The sequence below is a fragment of the Pinus tabuliformis genome, chromosome J, assembly GCF_031772625.1.
Source record: "Pinus tabuliformis cultivar Carrire ecotype Pingquan chromosome J, CPIR1, whole genome shotgun sequence".
Taxonomy (NCBI): Eukaryota; Viridiplantae; Streptophyta; class Pinopsida; order Pinales; family Pinaceae; genus Pinus; species Pinus tabuliformis.
In genome coordinates, this window is record NC_142295.1 from 46527419 (window position 1) to 46551156 (window position 23738).

A 23738-nucleotide genomic window follows, 5' to 3' on the forward strand; every position below is an offset into this window, starting at 1 on the left:
TACTAAAAATAATTTATATTTTTTTAAAGTTTTTATGGGATTATTGGATTACAGGGGTATTTGGTTTTTTGGTGGTGGTGGTGGTTAACGTCCCCTGAGACCAAATTGGTATATCTGACCTATAATTTTCTCAGTTTCTAATTGTCTCGTTTTTCTTGGCCAGATTAGTACTGTAACTCTCTTTTTTTTCTCTAAGTCTTCCAACTTTCTTTATTTTTAGACGAATAAGTCAAGCTCTGTGAACATGACTCATCATACAGGAATGGAAACATCAACTCAAATATAAAAGACACCCAAAAAAACAAACAGTATTGGAAAACTGCCTCGTCCCTTCTCACAATGATTATTTGCTACTTGCCTCGGCTCCACTGGTGCGACTTTTTTTCTGCTAAATCTATAGGTGCTGTTTTTAAAGTTGAAGATTTGGTTTAAGGCTTCCTTTGAGTTTTGTTTTGGGATATGACTAGGATTTCTAGAAGCTCCCCTTTCTGTCTCAGTGGCTATGTAATTAGAAAAGGAAATAGTGAATTTATAATGCAGAAACCAACAATCTCGTATCACTGAATCTCAAAGCTTATATGCAAAGGAGGCCACTTTTGGGAAAAAGGTGTTCATCTTTTTCAACTTTATGTCAGTGGAACGAGCATAGGTGTATGATTGCCTTGTACACCCCAAGAGACCAGAAGTGAACATTAGTTTATTGGAAGTTATTTTTATATTTTGGATCTTCTTTTGACTTAAAAAATGATATCAAAAGTATTAGGGTTATTATGAGAAAACTACACAAGATTTTTGATAAGTGGCATATTGGTTATATAATATTTTTTAAAAAAATATTTAATTTCAATAATTATAAATATTTAATTTTATAGCATATTTTATTTATATTATTTATTTCAATAGAGGTAAGATTGGTAAAGTAAATTTTATATTTAAAATATGATTTAGAGAATTAGGTAATTTGATAGATGTGGTATTTTTATAGAAATATTTTATATTAATTATCAATTAGTGGAGAAGTATTTATTGTAATATAAGATAATAAAAGTATATGATGCTTTTATGAATTAAGTCACATTTAACATATTTGGAAGGGATAAGTGTAAGTGATGCTTAACATAGGTTGTTGGTTAGATAATTTAAGAGTTTTCACGTCTAGGAATTATTTCTCAATAATGGGGTTAGGAGTGATCTAACTGGATATTGGGGGCCATTCGCTTATTCCACTTGGACCCCCACCATTCGCCTATTCCACTTGGACCCCCACCATTGTTTCTTTCAATTTTTCACTTTTGTTAATTGTAGCACAATTTACTATTTTTGGCAGTTTTCGGGTCCTGAACTTCTGGAACCGTTTTGAGGCCCTAATCGACATTTTTTTGGGAAAATCGGGCGCAACATAGATCATAGACCATTGTTGGCCACTTGATAGAAAGTTGTAGTCCTTAGATAGATCTTTCTAACAAGGTATTGTGTGCATCAAACAGAGATTGTATGCCAAAGTTACAACCCTGGGAAGTTGATGTACCAATTTATCCAAACGGGGCCCATAGTTTTGGCGCTTCATCTTCCAGGGTTAGGTTTTTGGATGTTTAAAGTTTTCTATTGTTTCTCAATAATAAATAGGCCTTTGAGCCTCATTATAACACAATTCAGAGATATGTGGCCGCCACATCTCTTCTCAAAGATAAGCTACCATAACCCGAGCTAGTTTATTTCCATTCTGTATGTAAGCATACTTCAGTTCTTTGATATTAATGAAATGATGTCTTATTTCTGCTGCATCTCTGTGCATATGGTTATATCTATAATTTGTTGCATTCTTGTTTAAATTCGGATCAAGGAGACATGTTTTATATTGTTGCTCAATAATTTAATTCGAGGGTTCAAGGAAGTGGCATTTGACAACTTCAAAATTTGGCTTGGGAACTACATCTTTACTAGGGTTAAAGGAAACCTAATGGAGTTCTACTTAGTACAAGAATTGTTTTAAGATTGGTTTAGCTAATGTTGTTAATTGTATTGTAAGTCTTAAGAGAGATTATTAAACTATAAGGCTTATACGATATAATAAAGTCACAATTTATTATAACTAGTATAATGATAATGAGATGTTATAAAATTAATAAGATTGTATTGGTAATTTCATTACCTAACCATTAACATAAAAAGGGCATCAACCCCACTATATTAAATGAATTTATTATAATGAAAACATATCTTTGACATGAGTCTATTTCTAGTTGTGTTTCCAAGCTCTTTTAGGTGTTTGAAAAAATAACATTACAAAAAAAGTGGAATATATATTGGAATTTTAAGTTCAAGGTGCTTATTCAATTTTTTGTTTTATTTTTGTTTATCAAAAATTCTAGTTATTATTATTATTTTTAATAATAACATTTTTTTAGATAAGTGTATCTAAAACAACTTTCACATACCAAATTGTGTTGAAATATGACAACAAGAATATTCCAATTTAATTTGTCATTGAATTAAATTGTGAATTAAAATCAAATTTAGTCTTAACAGCTACATGGAAATAATTAATTAATTCGATTTGAATTAATTTGTTGGAGAAATTCAAGTTAGAAGTCTTTCTGAAGTCATGCAAGAGTTATCCCTTAAATTAAGGAAATAAGATTGAGTTATATTTGAGTTGTAATTAGTTAACCCAGTTTACTGAGTTAAGTTCAATTAAATTAGTTCCAAACTGTTTGAGGAACTAATAGAGAGTTAACAGTCAGTTGATGCATACATGCACTCAACTAGTGCTACTCCAGTTAACTGAAGATTCCCTCATCAGAAACTCATGCATGTCTATTATGAGAAAGACCTAGTTGATATTAAAGTCAAGGACAATGTACTATTAGTTACATGTGTTTTCTTATAAAGAAAACTCATGCATGCAATCAAGGAATCATCCTTGAAGATTGCACAGTTTTGGAAGGATCATCATCCATTGGGTAAGAGATCATCCACTTGGTTGAAGGAGAATCATCCCAAAGGAACAACGCAAGGAAATAGGAGCTTGGAGGGCAGAGAGGGAGGCTGGAGAGAAGCCTAGATTGTCTGTGAGCATGTGAGTATTGTACTGAGAGCTGGCTAGCTGTGAGAGCTAAGGCTTTGTATAATTCTTATGTATTTCCACCTTGTATGATAATATAGATAGTGGGGTTTTTAGCCGAGGCTTTCCTCGAAGTATTTTCATGTGTATTGTGCGATTGATTCTTCTTCTTCTAGTTATGTTGTTCAGATCGATCTTTAAGCTTCCGCAAATTCATAGTAGAAGTAGGTTATAATATTCTGCTTTGATTTATATTGCATTATCAGGTTAACCTACCATCAGATTTTCTACATGGTATCAGAGCTGGATTTGTAGAAATTTTCTACATGGTATCAGAGCTATGAACAGTATACTGAGAAGAGAATTTGAAGTTTGAAGTTCGGGGTTGCAGGTGCAAATCAAATTCATATCATACTTCAAGGTTGGCCAATGGCATTCTATGGCTTGAGACTCGAGTATGCCTTGGAAGGTAGCTCGAATTACATAGCATGGAAAGATAGAATGGAGGCTGTATTAGAAGACAATGGCTTGAAGGAATTCATTGATCAAGAAATCCAAAAGCCAGCTTCAACTAATGCACAAGATTTGGCTAAGTGGAAGAAGTGTGTGGCGAAGGCGAGACGGATCATCCTTGAGGGAGTTCGAGACCATATTGTCTCGAGTCCCCATGGGAAGGATACTCCATTTTCAATGTGGAAGACATTGAAGGACCTCTACTAGAATAGTAGCGACTAGAGGAAATTAGCGCTCAAGGATAAGCTTAGAAGAATCAAGATGGAGAAGGGTGATACTATTTCCACATATCGGAACAATCTCACCACCTGCAGAGATGAGCTTGGCAGTGTGGGAATAACTACTGTCGATGATGATATGGTGAGCCTCACTCTCCTTGGCCTTCCAAAGAGTTGGAATAACTACCAGGAATCGGTGAATGGATGGGAGAAACTGTCGAATTGGGAACGACTATGGTCGGATCTTATGTAAGAGGAGATCAGGAGGAGCACATGAGATGGTTCTTCATCCAAGAATGATGATGAAGAAAATCTGGCCTTAGCAAGTAAGGAAAGAAAATGGAAGGGGAAGGCTTCCCATTTCAAATCGAATTCTTCTCATGGAGGGAAGAAGGGTGACATGTTTAAAGTAATACGCTTTATTTTTCACAAGATGGGACATTATGTGACTAATTTCCCATCGAAGAATTCCAAGAAGGGATCCTCGGAAGGATCGGAAGGTGAGGCATTAGCCTCTCATTTTGAAATGGACTTTACCCTCATCGCATGCATGGTGTCATCGATGATGGGTTGTGTCTGGTATCTTGACAGTGGAGCCTCATTCCACATGACCGGTGATAAAAGTTTATTCAGTGCCTTGGAGGAGGAAGACCTCGAGATGCGCATAGAGATGGGTGATGCTGGAAGGTATAATGTTTCAGGAGTGCGCATGGTTGCTTTTTAGAGGGAGCATGGAGCTCCTCTCACCTTGACAAATGTGAAGCATGTGCCTGGACTAAAGAAGAACTTGGTATCGGTCGCGATGTTGGAGGAAAAAGGCTACGATGTTGTCTTCAGTAAAGGAAAGGCATTCCTAAGACACATAGCCATGGGTCAAACCAAGAGGATAGGGATTCGGGTGAAGAATCTCTATAAACTAGAGGTAGATGATTATGCAACATTGAGTACGAAAGCAGAATTGGTGCAAAGCCAAGACATTGGCGAGTTGTGGCACAGGCAGTTGGGCCATTTGCATCATGGGGCTTTGAAGATAATGCAACAGATATCTACAGGACTTCCCAAAGGTAAACTTGAGCAAGTTGACACATGCAAAGGTTGTACCTTAGGAAAGTACACCAAGTCTTCCTTTCGTGATCAAGACAGTCGAGAAGAGGCTATCTTAGAGCGAGTTCATACTGATGTGTGTGGACCATTCTTGACGGCATCCATAATGAAGCAAAGGTATTATGTGATTTTCATTGATGACTATTCTTGTAAATGTTGGATTTATTTCATGCAGAAGAAGGATCAAACTTTCACAAATTTTTTTGAGTTCAAAGCTTTGGTCGAGAAAGAGTTAGGGAAGAAGATCAAGGCCTTGAGAAGCGACAACGATGTAGAATATGTCTCTCAAGAGTTTAAGGACTTCTTTGCAGCGAAAGGAATTAAACGAGAGTTAACGACACCTCATAACCCACAACAGAATGGGGTGGCCGAGAGGAAGAACAGAACTATTGTAGGGGCAGCACGGGCAATGTTGCATGACCAAGGCCTACCACTTCACTTGTGGGTTGAGGCATGCAACACAACGGTCTATTTGCATAATAGAAGCCCGCATCACATACTTAGGATGAAGACACCAGAGGAAGCTTTCTTCGGTAAGAGACCAGATGTGGGTCACTTCAGGATCTTTGGCTCATCAATATATTGCCATGTGACAAAGGATGCATGGAAGAAGCTTGAGCCGATAGCAGATTTGGGGATACTTGTGGGGTACATTGATACACCTCACAACTATCGGGTGTACTTGCCTACCAGTCAGAGGACAGTGGTTCACAGAGATCTCAAGTTTGATGAGCAGAAGGCCATGCGAGTTTCCCTTGAGAGGGAGCTCCAACTACAGGCTGTGGAGGAACTGTTGGTTCCTAAGGAGGAGGAGACTCAGACTGATGCAGAGCAGCCGCATGCAGATGTTCCAGGAGTGGAGACATGCACTCAAGCAGAGTCTTCCAGAGATGGATGGAATCGCACAAGAGAAGCTGACAACTTGTTGGAGGATGCGAGAGAGAATGTGGGAGCACCATCTTCTCAATGCAGACAGAGGAGGTCACCTGAGAGGTATATTGGATACATGGCCCTTGCTGGGGAATGTGTTGAGACCGAGCCATCTTCCTTTGAGGAAGCAGTGCAACATCCGATTTGGGTTGATGCTATGGTGGAGGAGTATGACTCCATAGTTCGTAACAGTGTTTGGGACGTGGTTATGAGACCGGAGAACAAGTCAGTTGTGAGTTTCCGTTGGCTTTACAAAGGTAAAGCAAGCTGCTGATGGTAGTGTGGAGAAGCATAAGGAAAGATTTGTTGCCCGTGGCATTTCACAGGTCAAGGGGATTGACTATGATGAGACTTTTGCTCCTGTCACAAGGTACTAATCTATCAGATCTATGTTGGCACTATCAGCACATATGGGTTGGAAGATCCATCAGATGGATGTGAAGATTGCCTCCTCAATGGCTAGATTGAGGAAGAGGTGTACATAGAGCAGCAGGAAGGTTTTGAGACCTTCGATCGTGAGTCGCATGCGTACCGAATCAAGAGAGCGTTGTACGGGCTGAAGCAAGCACCTCATGCTTGGTACACCAGGATAGACAACTACTTCTCCGGGTTGGGCTTCACAAAGAGTGAAGTGGATGCGAACCTGTACCACATCATGGTGAAAGGTAAGTTGTTGATCATTGTACTTTATGTTGATGATCTCATATTGACTGGTGATGATTAGTTGATCATGTCTTGCAAGGAGGACCTTGCAAGAGAATTCGAGATGAAAGATATGGGTCTCATGCATTACTTCCTTGGCATGGAAGTGTAGCAGAATGATGGGGAGTTGTTTGTGTCTCAGGGCAAGTATGCCAATGAGATACTCAAGAGATTCCACATGGAGAAGTGCAAGCCCATGCAGACTCTTCTAGTAGGTAACTGGAGGAAGGAGGATGCTACTTTAGGAGAAGTAGTGGAATCTACTGTGTACAGGCATCTTGTGGGTTCATTGATGTACTTAGTGAACACATGACTAGATTTGTGCTATGCGGTGAACCAGCTGAGTCAAGCGATGGTTCAGCCTACCAAGATGTTTTGGAAGGTGACAAAGCATGTATTAAGATACATCAAAGGCACATCTCAGTATGGATTATGGTACAGACGGACAAAGGGAGTGAAGCTATAGGGCTTCACTAATGTGGATTGGGCAGGGAGTCCATCAGATTGGAAGAGCACATCAGGAGGGATTTTCAACCTTGGGTCAACGACAGTTTCTTGGTACAACAAGAAACAGAGGTCGATTGCACTCAACTTGGTAGAGGTAGAATACATAGCTGCAATTCAGGCAGCATGTGAGGCCATCTGGATGCGGAAAGTCCTAGTTGGTTTGTTTGATTAGAGGATGGATCCAACTGTGATCTATTGTGATAGTCAGAGTTGTATCAAACTCTCTGAGAATCCAGTACTTCATGATAGATCCAAGCACATCGACATCCGGTATCATCATCGCAGAGACTGTATAGCGAGGAGGATCATGTTGCTACAATATATTTCGACAGAGGAGCAAGATGTTGACATTTTGACAAAGGCATTGTCAAAGTGTAAATTTGAGTTCCATAGAGACAGGATCAGGGTGGTAGATAATCCATTTCTTGTTGAGAGGGAGTGTTGAAATATGACAACAAGAATATTCCAATTTAATTTTTCCTTGAATTAAATTGTGAATTAAAATCGAATTTAGTCTTAACAACTACTTGGAAATAATTAATTAATTCGATTTGAATTAATTAGTTGGAGAAATTCAAGTTAGAAGTCTTTCTGAAGTCATGCAAGAGTTATCCCTTAAATTAAGGAGATAAGATTGAGTTATGTTTGAGTTGTAATTAGTTAACTCATTTTACTGAGTTAAGTCCAGTTAAATTAGTTCCAAACTATTTGAAGAACTAATACAGAGTTAACAGTCAGTTGATGCATGCATGCACTCAACTAGTGCTACTCCAGTTAACTGAAGATTCCCTCATCAAAAACTCATGCATGTCTATTATGAGAAAGACCCAGTAGAGATTAAAGTCAAGGACAATGTACTATCAGTTGCATGTGATTTCTTATAAAGAAAACTCATGCATACAGTCAAGGAATCATCCTTGAAGATTGCACAGTTTTGAAAGGATAATCATCCACTGGGTAGGAGATCATCCACTTGGTTGAAGGAGAATCATCCCAGAGGAACAACGCAAGGAAATAGGAGCTTGGAGGGCAGAGAGGAAGGCTGGAGAGAAGCCTAGATTTCCTGTGAGTATCTGTGAGGATTGTACTGAGAGATGGCTAGCTATGAGAGCTAAGGCTTTGTATAATTCCTATGTATTTCCACCTTGTATGATAATACAGATAGTGGGGTTTTTAGCTGAGGCTTTCCCCAATGTATTTTCATGTGTATTTTGTGATTGATTCTTCTTCTTCTGGTTATATTGTTCAGCTTGATCTTTAAGCTTCCACAAATTGATAGTAGAAGTAGGTTATAGTATTCTGCTTTGATTTATATTTCATTACCGGGTTAACCTACCATCAGATTTTCTACAAATTTCATTGTTTTTACACTATAATTGTTCAGTGACTTTGATGTTTTAGATAGAATGTTTACTACTTATATTACATTTTTGCTCGTTGGGTTTACTGTATTTCATAATCCCTTTTCATTCTTGCACAATAAACAAAAGTCATATGGTGACAATGTACAAAAGTGCAAGGGCAGTGACATTGCCACCACATGGCTCTTGTTATAATAATATTTTCAGTTTAAATATATAAGATTGAGTCTAATGGGTAAGGATACATCTATATAGATATATGTTTTTTTTAAGATATCATGGGTTAAAATCCAAGGGTAGAGTACGTACACGTTCATAGACTTTAGTAGTCAAATAACTACTTGGAAGTGGGTTCCTTGTCCCACAAACAAGGGGCTGTTAGACACCAATTTGGTGTCTAACTTGGTTGTGACCTTAAAATTAGATTATTACTAGTGTAACCATATAAATTAAATGGAACATAAACGCCAATAGGCATCAATCCATGATAAACATCAAAACACTTACTTCATGATACATAAAAGGGTTGCTTCTTTGAGTAAGAGGCATGTTATTTTCTTCTACATTTTGAGCTAAGATTTTAGGGTTCTTGTTCGGTTACTTCATTCTTCGGGAAATTCCAGGAAAAATGCCCATATTCATGATAATGTCTACATTTGAAGGTCAATTGTTCATAATCAACCTGCTAGAAAACTTCCAATTTCCAAATGTTAAGTAGATAACTTTAGGTGACCCTTTTTCCAGGTTGGCTTTGACATGAGACCAAGCATATATCAACAACATAACTTATGAAGCATTGATAGTTTATTTTCCTAGAGCATTCTCATGGATCTCAACATAGTATCATTCCAATGGTGCAAAGTAAGTTAAGGAAGGCTTAATTTCATTCCAATGATGTAAAGGAAGTTGAGGAAGGCTTACCCAAATAGGAATAATGGAGGGGATATCATTTTCCTGGTTAAAATTTGGGGATCATCGATTCATATATATGGCTTTGGAACCATAGAAATAGGGTCCATTTGAAAAGATGAGATAACGATCATCTTTGGTTTAAAAAAGGAAAGCATAAAAACCTCGATTATAGGAAAAATAAGACAGTTTTCCCTTGAACCAAAGACTCCCGACTATTTTGAATCTAGATCAACATAGCATGAGAAGATGGTCATAATCCAGTGAACCACTTAACAAGACCTTCATTGGATGGATTCATGGTCATGTGATAAGAAGTAGGTAGCAAGGACACTTCACGAACCACATCTGATTTCTTAAAAAATTGAGGCTACACAAGCTTGACTGATTTCTCTAAATTAAAGACAAGAATATTGAAAACTTGTAAGTTTAAAAAGCAAATAGAGCTACCACCCTTTCAATGATCTTAACCCTAAAACATTAAAACCATAAATATAATTATAATTTTTGTAAAAAAAAACCTAATTATCTAAATAAAATATTAAAAAAATATAATAATAAACATGTAGAAAAAAATAATAACAAATCATTTAAATATTTAATAATTTTACCTAATTACGATTTAAAATAATATATATCTTTTTATATAACTAATTATTATTGAAAAAATATCAAATCAATATTTACTACACAATACAAATTAATTATTATTTATTATTAAAACCATATTTATAATCTTTATGTTAGTCCAGTTTGAAAACTTTCATGAATTTTCTTAAATCCCTTTTCGGCACGAAAAATGGTATTACCAAAACCCTTTATATCAGTTTGTTTTTAATAAATATAATACAAGTTTTATTTAAATAAAATGTTAAAAGAATAATAACAAATCATTTAAATATTTAATACTTTACATAATTACAATTTAAAATAATATATATATATATATATAATTTTATTTATTTACATGTTAGAAGAATGTAGTAACTTGTTTAACATATAATTACTAATAAACATTTGGGATTTACGATTTGTCTTTTTTTCGTTGAGAAGTTAAATTTTGAATCTCTCAATATTTACATATTTCATATTACTTCAATCACTCATTAAACAGTCCCTTAAAATTTTATATAACTAATTATTAAATCAATATTTATTATACAAAAGCTTATCTATATATATATTATGAATTTTATCACATTGTTTTTAATAAAAATAATACAAATCCAACATCCTTTCCTTATTTATCTTTAATAAATACAATACTATTCCTACATCTTTCTCCCTACTTTTTATATATATTTTGTTGTACCATAGCTTTTATGGTTAATAAACATAATACAAGTCCTACATCCCTCTCCCTATTTTTTATACTTTTTTTGTTATACATGTATGAGGCGGTGCATTCATTGTTAGCGTGCAGGATACTAATATTTCTAAGATATGAGAGGATACATTATAGTCTTTTGGGATGCTTTCCTTCGTTCACAAGTGAGTTTTTTTATATTTTTTGTATGTTGTTTATAAGTATACACAATTTAGTATGGATGATGAAATTATAGTTCAAATGTGGTGAAAAAAGATTAAGAAATTTAATTTTGACAATGTTTGAATCATTTTTTTTATGGTGGAAAATGATTTGTTATCTTCAAGAACCCGTGGAGTACCCAAAATCTTGAAGCTTGATAGAGATAACCTAGATTTCCAAAAATTTATGCCGCATCTTTTCAAAATCTTGTCAAAATTTCCATTATTTTCCAAACAAAATTATGGCACCATTAAACATTCACGACTTTGAAGGACATTTCATGTTGTAATGATTAATAGTTTATATATATAAGGTTGTTATTGTTAGCTTTTAAAATGTATATTATATTTTTAATTTTTTTCCCCGACTATTAAATAAGGTGCATATTATATTTTAAATTTTTTTGTCTGTCACTGTAAAATAAGATTGTAGTGCTGAATTTTGTATTTTAGTTTCATATGATTATTTTTTAATTAAAAAAATGAGAAAATGCCATTTGTATTTTTTAATATGTACTTATTTTCATTCTATTTTGTATCTTATAGCATACTTTATATACATAGTTATGCTTTTAAGTGATTTTATATTTACATCATTATATTCATATTGGCATCTTGAAATACATCATAATATTCAAAATTGTGTTATAATTTGCGTCCATGTAATTTGAATTCCATAAAGTTTTGGATTCTTGCATCTCAATTTGCATCCCAACCAGCCTCAACATCCTATGTTGAATCTCCTTTTATGTTTGAACTAATCTTAGTTTTCATAATTTGCATCTATTTGGAATTTTATTTGAAAATGCCAAAACATCTTGTGCATCCTATGTTTGGTGTCAAGCATTGTCTTTCTAATGTGGCATTTGAAGTTGTGGCGTATTACTTATTAAAGTGGTGACTTACAATTACTATAATATTACAATTTGTAAACAATACAATAATTATTTCTATTATGCTATAAATTAAATAGTTCGATGTCACATCAACTCCCTATAGTCTTACTTTTTCACAGTATAACTCTGGTTGAGGCACCAAATAACGGGTAGAATAGATCTTCATGAGATCTAGAACTTCAAAATTATGAAATTGCTTTCCCCATGAATTGGAAACTTCCCACAGATGCATATGAGCTAAACATAAGAAACCATGTAAAATGATATACATATATGGTGCATATAAATGATGCATCATACACAACTCATACAAATGACTCACTCACACACCATAATTGATTCTCTTAACAAATACACCATGACTAGTGATGCTTTTAAGATATGCACCATAATTGAAGCACATAGTGATGCACCATAAGCGACATACTTAAGTGATGCCCCATAAGTGGAAAAAATATGTTGTATTAGAGCAACACAAATAATTGACACACCATAAGTGATGGACTCAAGCCATACATATATTTGGCAATGTCGAATTTTAAGTGACACACATAAGTAACTAGCAACACACAAAAAAATTCACCTAAGTGAAACACATAAGAGATGCACTTATGCAATACACATAATGTATGCACCATTAATGGATGCACATAAATGGAAGACATAAGAGATGCATATAAGAGACACACTTAAGCAATGCATATAAGTGACGATGTGCCATATTAAGTGAGACATATAAGAAATGCACCATAATTTTGTGACTCACTTAAACAATGCATCTAAGCAATATACATAAGTAATGACATGCTATATTAAGGAAGACAAATAAGTAATGAACCATAATTAATGATCAACATAAGAACTGCACTTAATAGATATACATAATTGATATATCATAAAGGACACACGTTAGCAATGCACTCAAGCAACAACACACCATATTAGGTGATATGCATAAGAATATGCTATAACTAGCAACACATAAGCCATCATAACTAGTGATGTACATAAGTGATGCACCATAACTAGTGACACATAAGCAATGTGATGCATAATCTAAATCCTTTATGTAAGGCAGGGTGTTTGGCTGAGTAGTAATTCTATGGAGGAATGAATTGACCAGATCACTATATGTAGTATCAAGAACCAGGTATGAATCTTTAGTTGTGGCTACTCTTTCTATGACTCTCGGCTCTTCATCTTCGAAAAGTTAATACATGGCCTCCCAGATGGATGTTTTGGTGTCCGGGTGCATGTGGTATCGGTAAATAATGCAGGAAATTTTGTAACCTCAGGGGGAGGAGTGACTGATTGTTGGTGGGCAACATGTTTCTTCCTAGGTTTGGTCAGCCGAGACATTTCTGCTGAATTATGCTTATCGGGACTGGCTTGTTAAGAGAAACACAAGAGTGAGGAGTAACTAACACTCAGAGCGAATAACTTATAAAATAATTGATTACACAATAATGCAAGACTTTAATGAGCGGAATTGCAGGTAATCATTAGTAATAATGAAGGAATTTATTCTATCGAAAACCATTAATTCTCCACATTTGGCCATTAATATCACATCCGCCATATCGGAACTTTTGAAGCCTTGTCACTTTGAAACCTCTGCTTGTGATACGTGTTGAGGACTTGATTACTCTATCATAACACGCCTTAACATAATATCACATTTTCCGCGTCACACCATTCATATCGCAAATTTTAAAGCCGTGTGTCTAGTCATGGACATTAAAAGTCACAATGGTTATGGTGTAAATAATTAAATTGAATGGATATGATGTAAATAAAGTTGCAAGTCGGAGGCTTCGGAAGTCTGGTCATGCACATTAAAACAAAAACACCGCTCACAAGATCCCAATATGCTACGTGGAAGTTTTATGGGGTCAACATCTTTATTACTATTTACATATATATGTTGGCATTTATTATATTTAGGCCTTAAACCTTTAAAATTTATTTGGGAAAGGTTTTAATCGCCATTTTTATTAAAAGGAATTTTTAGGATGTTCCGATATAATACCTTTGCATCGAGGCTTTAAAGTTAAACCTAAAGTTTATCTCTCTTTTTAATTAAGTTTTTTTGGGATCTTAAAACTAAGATTTCCTTATCTTATTAGAAATTTTTGGATTATATCCTAAATTTTAAAACGGTCCCCATTCTTTATTAATTCTATTATTAACTATAATGGGGGGTTGTTGAGTCGTACAACACATGTCTAGCATTTTACTGAAATGTTGCTTTACTTACTTCCATATCCCTCATTACTCCTATTGGCGTTGCTTTGCACCTCTTGGTGCAAATGCTAGTGTAAGTATCTTCCAAAAAGCTATAAAGGTGGATTTTCACTTTCATATCTTGGACTACCCTACATGATTGCATGCAAGCAACAAATGCACTCCATTCATGTACAACACAATACATGCATGTTGGTGATGAATGCACCCATGCATAATTGCATTCTAGTAATGAATGCACCACTTGATACATGTACAACACATCATATAAAAAATAAAACTAGGGTGAAGGATGTAGGACTTGTAGTATATTTATTAAATATAAAAAGTGAAATGAGGGGGTTTTGGTAATACCTTTTTGGTGGTTACGAGAGATTCATGAAAGTTCATAAATTTTTTCGAATTGTATTATATATATAATTTTTATTTTTAATAGATGTGTTGAATGGTAAATGTTGATTGAATAACGACTGAGAATGACACTAAGAAAATCTATTAACAATGTTTTAAAGAATAGCTATTTCCATGTGCTTAGACATGTGTTTAGAACCGTCTTAAGGTTTATTTGGAAACATAGAAAATTTTAGGGGCGAATGTTCGCCCTTTGGCGAAATTAAGGGGTTTTAAATTTTTAGTGGGCGAAAATTTTGTATCATAGTACATTTTTACAAATCACCTCAAATAGCCCACCTTATTTTAAGGGAGAGGGTAAAAAAGGTAGATTTAGCCCTTGAAATTAGGAGTTACAACCTTCCATTTGTCCATTTTCAAGAATAGGCTTTATTTAAGTGAATCCATTCGCCCATTTTCAAGAATAGGTTTTATTTAAGTGAATCCTATGGGCCAAAGGCCCAAATACCATATTTATAAAAGAGGTATGGTAAATTAATAAAAATATAAATAAATGAGAGGTATGGTAAATAAATAAAACATTTTTTTTATATTTACTCCATAAGTCACTTTATATACATGCAAGGGTATAAACAAATAAAAATATAAGTAAAGTGGAGGTATGGTAAATAAATAAAACGTCTTTTTATACTTACTCAAAAGGTATGGTAAATAAATAAAAATATAAATAAACTATACGCATGGTCAATAAATAAAACCTCTTTTTATATTTAGTCCATAACCCTCGTTCTATTTATGAAGGCTCAAGAAAGAGGTTTTATTTAAGTGAATCCTATGGGCCAAATACCATATTTGTAAAAGAGGTATGGTAAATTAATAAAAATCTAAATAAACGAGAGGTATGGTAAACAAATAAAACATTTTTTTATATTTACTCCATAAGTCACCTTATATTTACAAACACTCAAAAAATGTGTTATATTTAGGTGAAACCTATGGGACAAATACCATGGACTAGATTGTTATTAATACCATGCAAAAAAACATTATTAACCCTAATATTAGTATTAATAAAAATAAAAATGGCACATGGTATTGACCCATGGTATTCACCTGGAATGTAGCCTATTTAAATGGGGGAATTAAACCAGCATAGATCCATCTTAATTCTGGGTCTACCAAGTGCTCAGAGGGATAAATAGATTTCATCGCCCTAAGAGTGGTAGATGTGGAGTTAAGATGGATATAGGTTGGTTTTTATGATAATGAAGATATTAAATAGACTTAGGAAATTATATTGTAAAAACATCTTAAGGTGAATGGTTAAAGCATAGACATTGGACAAGTATATTTGTATACTTCTGTTTTAAATTGAAACAAATCTAGGGCTAAAAGGAATGGATTGATTGCACTAGTCATCCTTCTATAACTTTCCAACATATGATGGAGTAAACATATTGTAATTTGGGTGATTTTTCTAATTGCAAACAGGAACATACTTGTGTATTGGCAGGGTGGTTACGAGGTCCCTAGAAGTGATGAATTTGAATTTTTCTTGGTATTATATATAGTATTAGGTTTTTTCTCATTCTTTCTGTGAATGGCACGGGTGAATTTTATCCTACACCCACTAGGTTATCGATATGTAATTTCAGTAATTTTGATTTCAAAAGATATTTAAAAAAAATGCAATGATTTCATTTGTGTATTCAATAAACACGAGATTTTATAATTGAGTAAAATATTCGTCATTCCTGGTGAGAGATTCGCCAAAAAATTATATATACATATCATATTATTGATAAAATCGCCTTCCATTTTTCCTATATACCATGGAGATTCGCCCATTTATTATACATGTAAATTTAGAGGGGGTTCTTAAAATTTTCCCTATTTGGAAAAATGGTTGCTTAAAGTTGTCTATTTAACATTTGGAAATTACATGTTTGTAACAAGATGATTATGAAAAATTGTTCTTGAAAAGTAAGCATTGCCATGAATATGGAGACTTTTCTTGGAATTTCCCGAAGAGTGAAGGACTGAACAAGAACCCCAGAATCTTGAGGAACAATGGAAAGTAGCTTAGAATAAAAAAGGGAATAGCATGCATATGACCACATTTGCCTACTCAAAGTGGTAGCACTCAAGAGCTTAGGTTAAGTCCAAATTGACCGCACCAACCCACTTCTTCAAATCCCTCCTGCAATGCTTCAAACCTATCAAAAGGAAATTAGGCTAGAGAGCTCATCCCATCTAGTAAAAGATACATTGTGTTATCTCAAAATGACAGTGATATAGAACAAGTAGCCTCATCCTTAATGCACATCGACTCTCATCCTAATGGCCTAGATCCATATGAAAGGATCGAAGCAACAATACTACAAAATATAAATTTGACCATCTTTGGCATGAGGAGGGGCAAAGAATTTCTCCATCTAGATCCATGCTCTTGTCAAGAAATGATTCTACACATTCCATTCCATAGTTTTAGAAGAACCTTAATCTAATGAAGAAATAAAAGAGAGTATTAGGGAGAAACATCAAAAGAGAAGAGGCCAAAATCCTTGAAAAGAAAAGTAAGAACATGAGGTAGAGCAAGAAAATAATCTTGAAATGACCTGCGATGAGACGTCTAAGTGAATGAAATGACATCGTTTAAGGGAACGAAATAGCATCATTAAAGTTGTAAGATTTTTTTCAATAAAATATATAAAATTAAAATATGGTGTCTAATGAAATAAATAAATAAATAACTCTCTATATATATATATATATATATATCTATATTAATTTTAATTTTAATTTTATGTATTTTATTGAAAAACTTCTCATAATCTCAATGATGTCATCACGTTCACTTCAAGAAAAATTTTAGGGGCTAATATTTGCACGCTTTTTCCAAAAAAAGATTCGCTATATATATATATATATATATATATATATATATAATTCGCCCAAATTTTATAATATAAAATTATTTTACCTTAAAAATTGCCAAAATATTATATATATATACTGTGTAAAATTGTTATAAATTTGAATATTTTTATAAAAATATCCTAAAACATTATACAATTTGCATATTATAAATTAGCCAAGTTCACCAAATTTTCTGAACTTTAAAAAAATTTCTATCCTTAAAATTTTCCTTAATCCACTTAAACTTGTTGAATTGAGGCTTTTGTGATCCATATCAAATTTATGAGAGATTTTTCGGCATAAATCACATGATATTTCATTTGTCGACGCGTTTCGAACCAACCAATGTGGTTCATTGTGTATCAATTATTTATATGTTCCAAATAGCCCCTACGCATAGAACTTTAAGAGAAGAATATGGGATTGGAATTTGTACTATTTTTATATTTATATGCCTTTTAGTGAGTGTAATATGGATTTTTTTGTAAATGATGCTTATTCCGATAATATTAAAATTTGTATTTATTTAATTTTTATATTTTTAATTATTATTATAAAATTTATTAAGGGTTTCGTTTAGTGGTTAGTATTAATATTATTTATTTATATTTAAATTTTGTTAGTTAATTTTAAAATGTAATTGGGGATTTTGTACGTAAAGATTAAGAAGTATAGTAATAATTTACTTTAAATTATGTAAGAGGGATTCTATTTAATTATTGATTTTTCTAATTTAATTGATAAAAAATATTATTATTATTATTATAAAGTGATTTTATTTTATTAAATTATAAAATATAATATATATGTATTTAAGACAAACAAAAAAGACTTTAAAACCAATTTGTTTGGAGGAAATTAAACTAGTTAAAATGATAGAGATAAACTCAAAAAATTGTTGTGTCTGAAGAGTCCACACAAAAGTTAAAAGAGTGACTTGACCTGCTTAGAGGGAAACCAAGCTATAGCAAATATTTGAGTTGCTAGTTTTATCATAACAACAAATTACACTAGTCCACCTATATGAAAACTAGAATCAATATGGAAAAGTAAGGTTGCAGACAACAAGAATAAATTCAAAGCCATGGCTTGAAGAACCTGAAGCACACCCATCAACAATTTCATTGATTAAATGAATAATGGGAGGGGTATCTTTTAAAACTCTTATCGATGTTTGTTGAAGGATTCCTCCATTCTTGCAAACAAGCCTAAAGCAAAGAGTGACTAGAGACTGATTTTGTCTCTCGAAAGTATATAATCACTGTCAAATTTCTTAATGGTCAATGTCTTTCACAACTAGATCCTACATGGCAAAGGTTGGTGTGTCAATACAATTTTACTATTATGAAGAATTTGGTATCTCTTGTGCAGTTGGAGACGATGTCTAGAATGAAATCATTTTTCACTGGGTCAATTATTCCATCCTCAGTATAAGCCCTCAACCTCAACATCTTGTTCTAAGGCTTGGATAAAGTCTTGGATGGTAAATGGGGTCAAATTCTTAAAAGAAACAACCACAACCTTAGTGTCATTCATAGTCCTCAACTTACGTTGTTGACAGTGAGCAATGGTCTTCCGTAGCCATGATGCCTAGGGACCATATTCACAAGGGTTGTAATCAAAACCCTATTATCTCATTGGCCAATGACAAACCAACCTTTAGATGTAGAGTGAGCAAGGAAATGTCAACTTTCCAAGTAGGAGGTTGTCTTTAATTCTTGGCTACCATGGAACTCAAGATGTCAAAATGGTATGATGAACCACACTCGAGTGGCTTTTATTGTGCATGTTTCCTTCTTGATTGTTGTTGGTATTAGCTACATCATTTGAACAACATTCCGTCAAACACAACCATTCTTCTAGCACGACTTCCCTATCCATTTATTTTCTCGACAGGATACACACATCTAATAGAGATGATTTAGCACTTGACAACCTGCATGTCACCCTAATTGCATGACTCTGTTGCCTATCCATTAGTTACAAGAAACACTTTAATTACTACAATTAATACTTGATACAAGGAATAAAAATAATAATAATGTTTTATTTCTAATGTTAAATTATAGTTCTCCTCCTTAAATCCTTAGAATTTAAATTTTTTTAGTAAGATTAGTTCTCCTCAAATCGATGCTTCAGTCTCACCCAATTCACAGAATTTTGGTCCTGGTTGCACCGCAAGGTGTCCAACGCTCAATGCCTATTGTGGAGGAGTAGCCCGAGAACTTAAGTGGGAGCTTGTGGTTTGGAGTTCGCTCAGTCTTCCCAAATCAAGACGAGGACTGACTCAGACATCCACAAGTACTTAATAGAGTCAGGGGAGAAACTCTAGTGGCTTTGGATTCGAGGGGTCAGCAAGATGTTTGGAAATTAATATGGGATGTTTCTCTAGTGGCTTTGGATTTGAGGGGTCAACAAGATGTTTGGAAATTAATACGGGATAGCAAATATAGTCAAGGACTCAACATAGACTCCAAGTTGTGTAGACACAACCTAAAGCTAGGCTCTTCTATGTGGAATTTAGCTAACAGCAATAAAGACATCATTCAAAATAATTATTTTTGGGAACTTCGTAATGGAGGCATGGACAAAATTTGGTCTGATTCTTGGCAGCAGCTTCCAAAAGCTCTCTCCTCAAGAGAGCCTACCTACATCATTCGATCCTTGTGGTCTCTTTTGTGCAGAAGGCAATCATACACCGATGTTATGGTTCGACTGACATAAAGTTGAAAAAGATGAACAAAAGTGGCGTCCTTTGCATATAAGCTTTGAAATTAATAAGTGATACGAGAGTCTTGGTTTCTGCTTTATAAATTCATTATTTCCTTTTTTTAATTGCTCATCTAACCATTGAGACAGAAAGGGAAGCTCCTAAATATCCTGGTCATATCCTTAACAAAAATTAAAGGAAGCCTTAACCAAATTTTAAACTTAAAAAACACCACCTAAAGAATTAGCATTAAAAAACTCGCACCAGCGGAGTCCAGACAAGTAAGTAGTGAACAGTCATTCTGAGAAAGGGCAAGGCAGTTGCCTCTGTTATGGCTGCAAGATGGATATGATTCGAAGTTTGGGTATGGTGGTTTGTTATTACTTGCTTGCAATTGCGTCGGTTTTGTAACAATATTTGAGAAATGTTGACTTGCTAAAATGATTGGGGACTATTTCTGGGATTTTTTTATTTGACTTCAAATCAAATCATACTACAAAGCCTAAAAAAGACACTTCTCTTTATTGTATTTTTCCCTGTAAGCATAAATGTCCTTGTCCTGATTGTAACCATACATAGGTGGCCCTGATTTACTGATATATTGATAGGTTGCATGTTTCCAGTAGGTGTTTTATAATATACAATGATTGAGCATGATGAAAACTAAAATCCCAAGCTTTGCTGGAAGTTGAGACATCTCTGTTTTTGAAAAATCCATTTATATGTTCACTCAGCAGTTCACATGCTTATATCTGTATTTTTTCTCTATATATTTTATTTCGCAAAGTATCTACCACTTATTATGTTGTTGAAAAAAATCAATAGTGGCAGTGATTAAACTTATTTTCTTTAGCATTAATATTTGCTTGTGAATTTATTAGCTTTCTTGTGTTTTTTTAGTTAAAGCTTTTATAAAACAAATATCAAGAACATAAATTGCAACAATAGAGGACAAAAATATTAGGTTCTCAATTAAGGCAAAACCCTTCTAAAGGGAAAACTTATTAGCATTGATTAATCTTTTTTTCTTTAGTGTTAATGTTTGCTTGTGAACTTAATAGTTTTCTTGTGTTCTTTTAGTTAAACCTTTTATCAAGCAAATATCAAGAACATAAACTGCAACAATAAAGGACAAAAATATTAGGTTTTCAACCCAGGGAAAACCCCTTCAAGGGGAAAACTTGAAAACTCTTCTCTTCTTAAAATCTGTTTCAAGTGAGATACAAAGACCCAAACCTTACACCAGTCATTCTCCTAGTACCAAGTCAGTCCTTCCTTGATTTTGCACCAACTAGTTTCAATATTGCAGCATCGACCCTACAATTTGGGCCTTGCAGCTTCTCTGGAAACCCTAACCTAGCATCCTTCTGAGACCTTCCTAGAGCAAGACAACTCTCCCAAGGTCAACAAGGTCAATACAGGGTTTCCTCCCTTTCAGTTACAAGATTCTTCACTTCATCCTACTGCAACTCAGACCTGCAACTTCACTCTCTGGAAACCCTAACCTAGCATCCTTCTGAGACCTTCCTAGAGCAAAACAACTCTTCCAAGGTCAACAAGGTCAATACAGGGTTTCCTCCCTTTCAGTTACAAGATTTTGCACTTCATCCTACCAACTCAGACCTGCAACTTCAGCCTCCTTCTGCAGCACTAGAAACCCTAGAACTTCGCACGTGTGAGAGAGATACAGTCCAAAATAGAGATTTTTCGTCCTAGTTCTTTTTCCCATACCTTCACTCTTCTTCTTCTTGCTTCCTTTCCTTAAGTCAAACTCTTTCTTAATAGATCGAACTTGTGAAGTGAAGTAAGTATGTCCAAATGCGTCTTTATATAGCCTTCTCAAGGGGTCAAATTCCCTCCTTAAGGCAGACTTGAGGTTTTGAGGGCCGACTTATACTTTGGAGCTTCCATGACTTTATAGACTAAAAAATAATTCTTTTTACAAATATATTTTTGCTTGGAAGAGCCTTATAAGCATGATGTTGACACCTTTGAGTCAATGCATTAAATTTTAAGACCTAATAACATGTTTTTACTTAAAAAACCATCAATAATAAGCATGAAACTCATGTTTTAATAATAATAACTTTTCTTTATTAGTTTGTTACCTAAATAAATTAAAATGAATTTGAAAATTATAAAAACTAAAATTAATTACATTTTCCACATATACAAAGATGTACAAATTATTATAAAACTCAAAACATTTTTTTAATTTAAAATAATGCATTCACCGCTTCGCTAAAGATGTACAAATATTATGAAACAAAACATTTTTTTATACTACCAAGATATCTCATAAGTGAGGATACTGAGTGAGAGCAACTAATTATTTTGCCATATAGATATAACAACGACAAATACTGAATGATAGTGACAACTCAAAACCTATGAGGATCCCTACATTCCTATTCATGTCCTTCACAAACCACGAAACAAATCGCAGTCACTTTGAACAAAAACAAAAGTCATCCAGATCAACAGAACACCAACCACAATCTCAGACAAGTAACATCACCATAAAGTGCACATCCCTCAATATCCTTCCTTCGAAGAACTACAGACCATTCCATAACACAACTGTAAACAAAACAACAACCACAATATATCCACCGGATATCCTTCAAAAAAAACTAGAATTTCAGACTGATAACAACACCATATTAACAGCAGCCACCCACCACCAAATCTTCTTCATGAAACCAATGAATGAGACAATGTGCTGCTAATCACAACAACAACAACCAGCCCTCCAGCACTCCATACGTATTCACAGAACCACTTTCCCCATCAAATCCATATTGAATCCTGCCATGAACACTGCATTAAAAAATTAAATTCTCAGTCCTCCTCAATTCCTCATGGATTCCGTACAAAAGCAAAAACCAAGAAGAAAAGAAAAGACTGCTCCCAATGACTTTGCCTGTAAGTTGCAACTACCGTCAAGACAACGTAAAATTCATCAGAAATCGGCTGTCCAATCTAATCCGTTCTGTAACATTCCGATGAAGTTACGTTAAATTTGATGTAACATTTTATTAATGATGTTCATATCTTAGCATTTGTTGTCACTGTCAAGTTATTCACCAAACCGTGAACTTGTTTAACCCCTACCTGTGTTATTTACCCTGGGGGTTAGAAAGGATAAAAGCGTCGTCGTCGTGAGTCGTATCTACCTTGCACGAGTGCACGATCCACACAAAATCCCGGCCATCCCTCTCGTCTGTTACAGGGAACTGTGGATCTTACTTTTACATTGGGAATTGTGATTTTTTCCTTAAAACAAGTGCGTAGTGCACAGAGGCGAATTTGATGGGCAACTAATATTTCTAAGCGTTTTCGATACAGATTGTCCGTAGGTGGTCCCCTCAGCTGTCGCCTATTTATGAAGGCTCAAGAAAGAGGTTTTATTTAAGTGAATCCTATGGGCCAAATACCATATTTGTAAAAGAGGTATGGTAAATTAATAAAAATCTAAATAAACGAGAGGTATGGTAAACAAATAAAACATTTTTTTATATTTACTCCATAAGTCACCTTATATTTACAAACACTCAAAAAAATGTGTTATATTTAGGTGAAACCTATGGGACAAATACCATGGACTAGATTGTTATTAATACCATGCAAAAAAACATTATTAACCCTAATATTAGTATTAATAAAAATAAAAATGGCACATGGTATTGACCCATGGTATTCACCTGGAATGTAGCCTATTTAAATGGGGGAATTAAACCAGCATAAATCCATTTTAATTCTGGGTCTACTAACCCCCCCGAG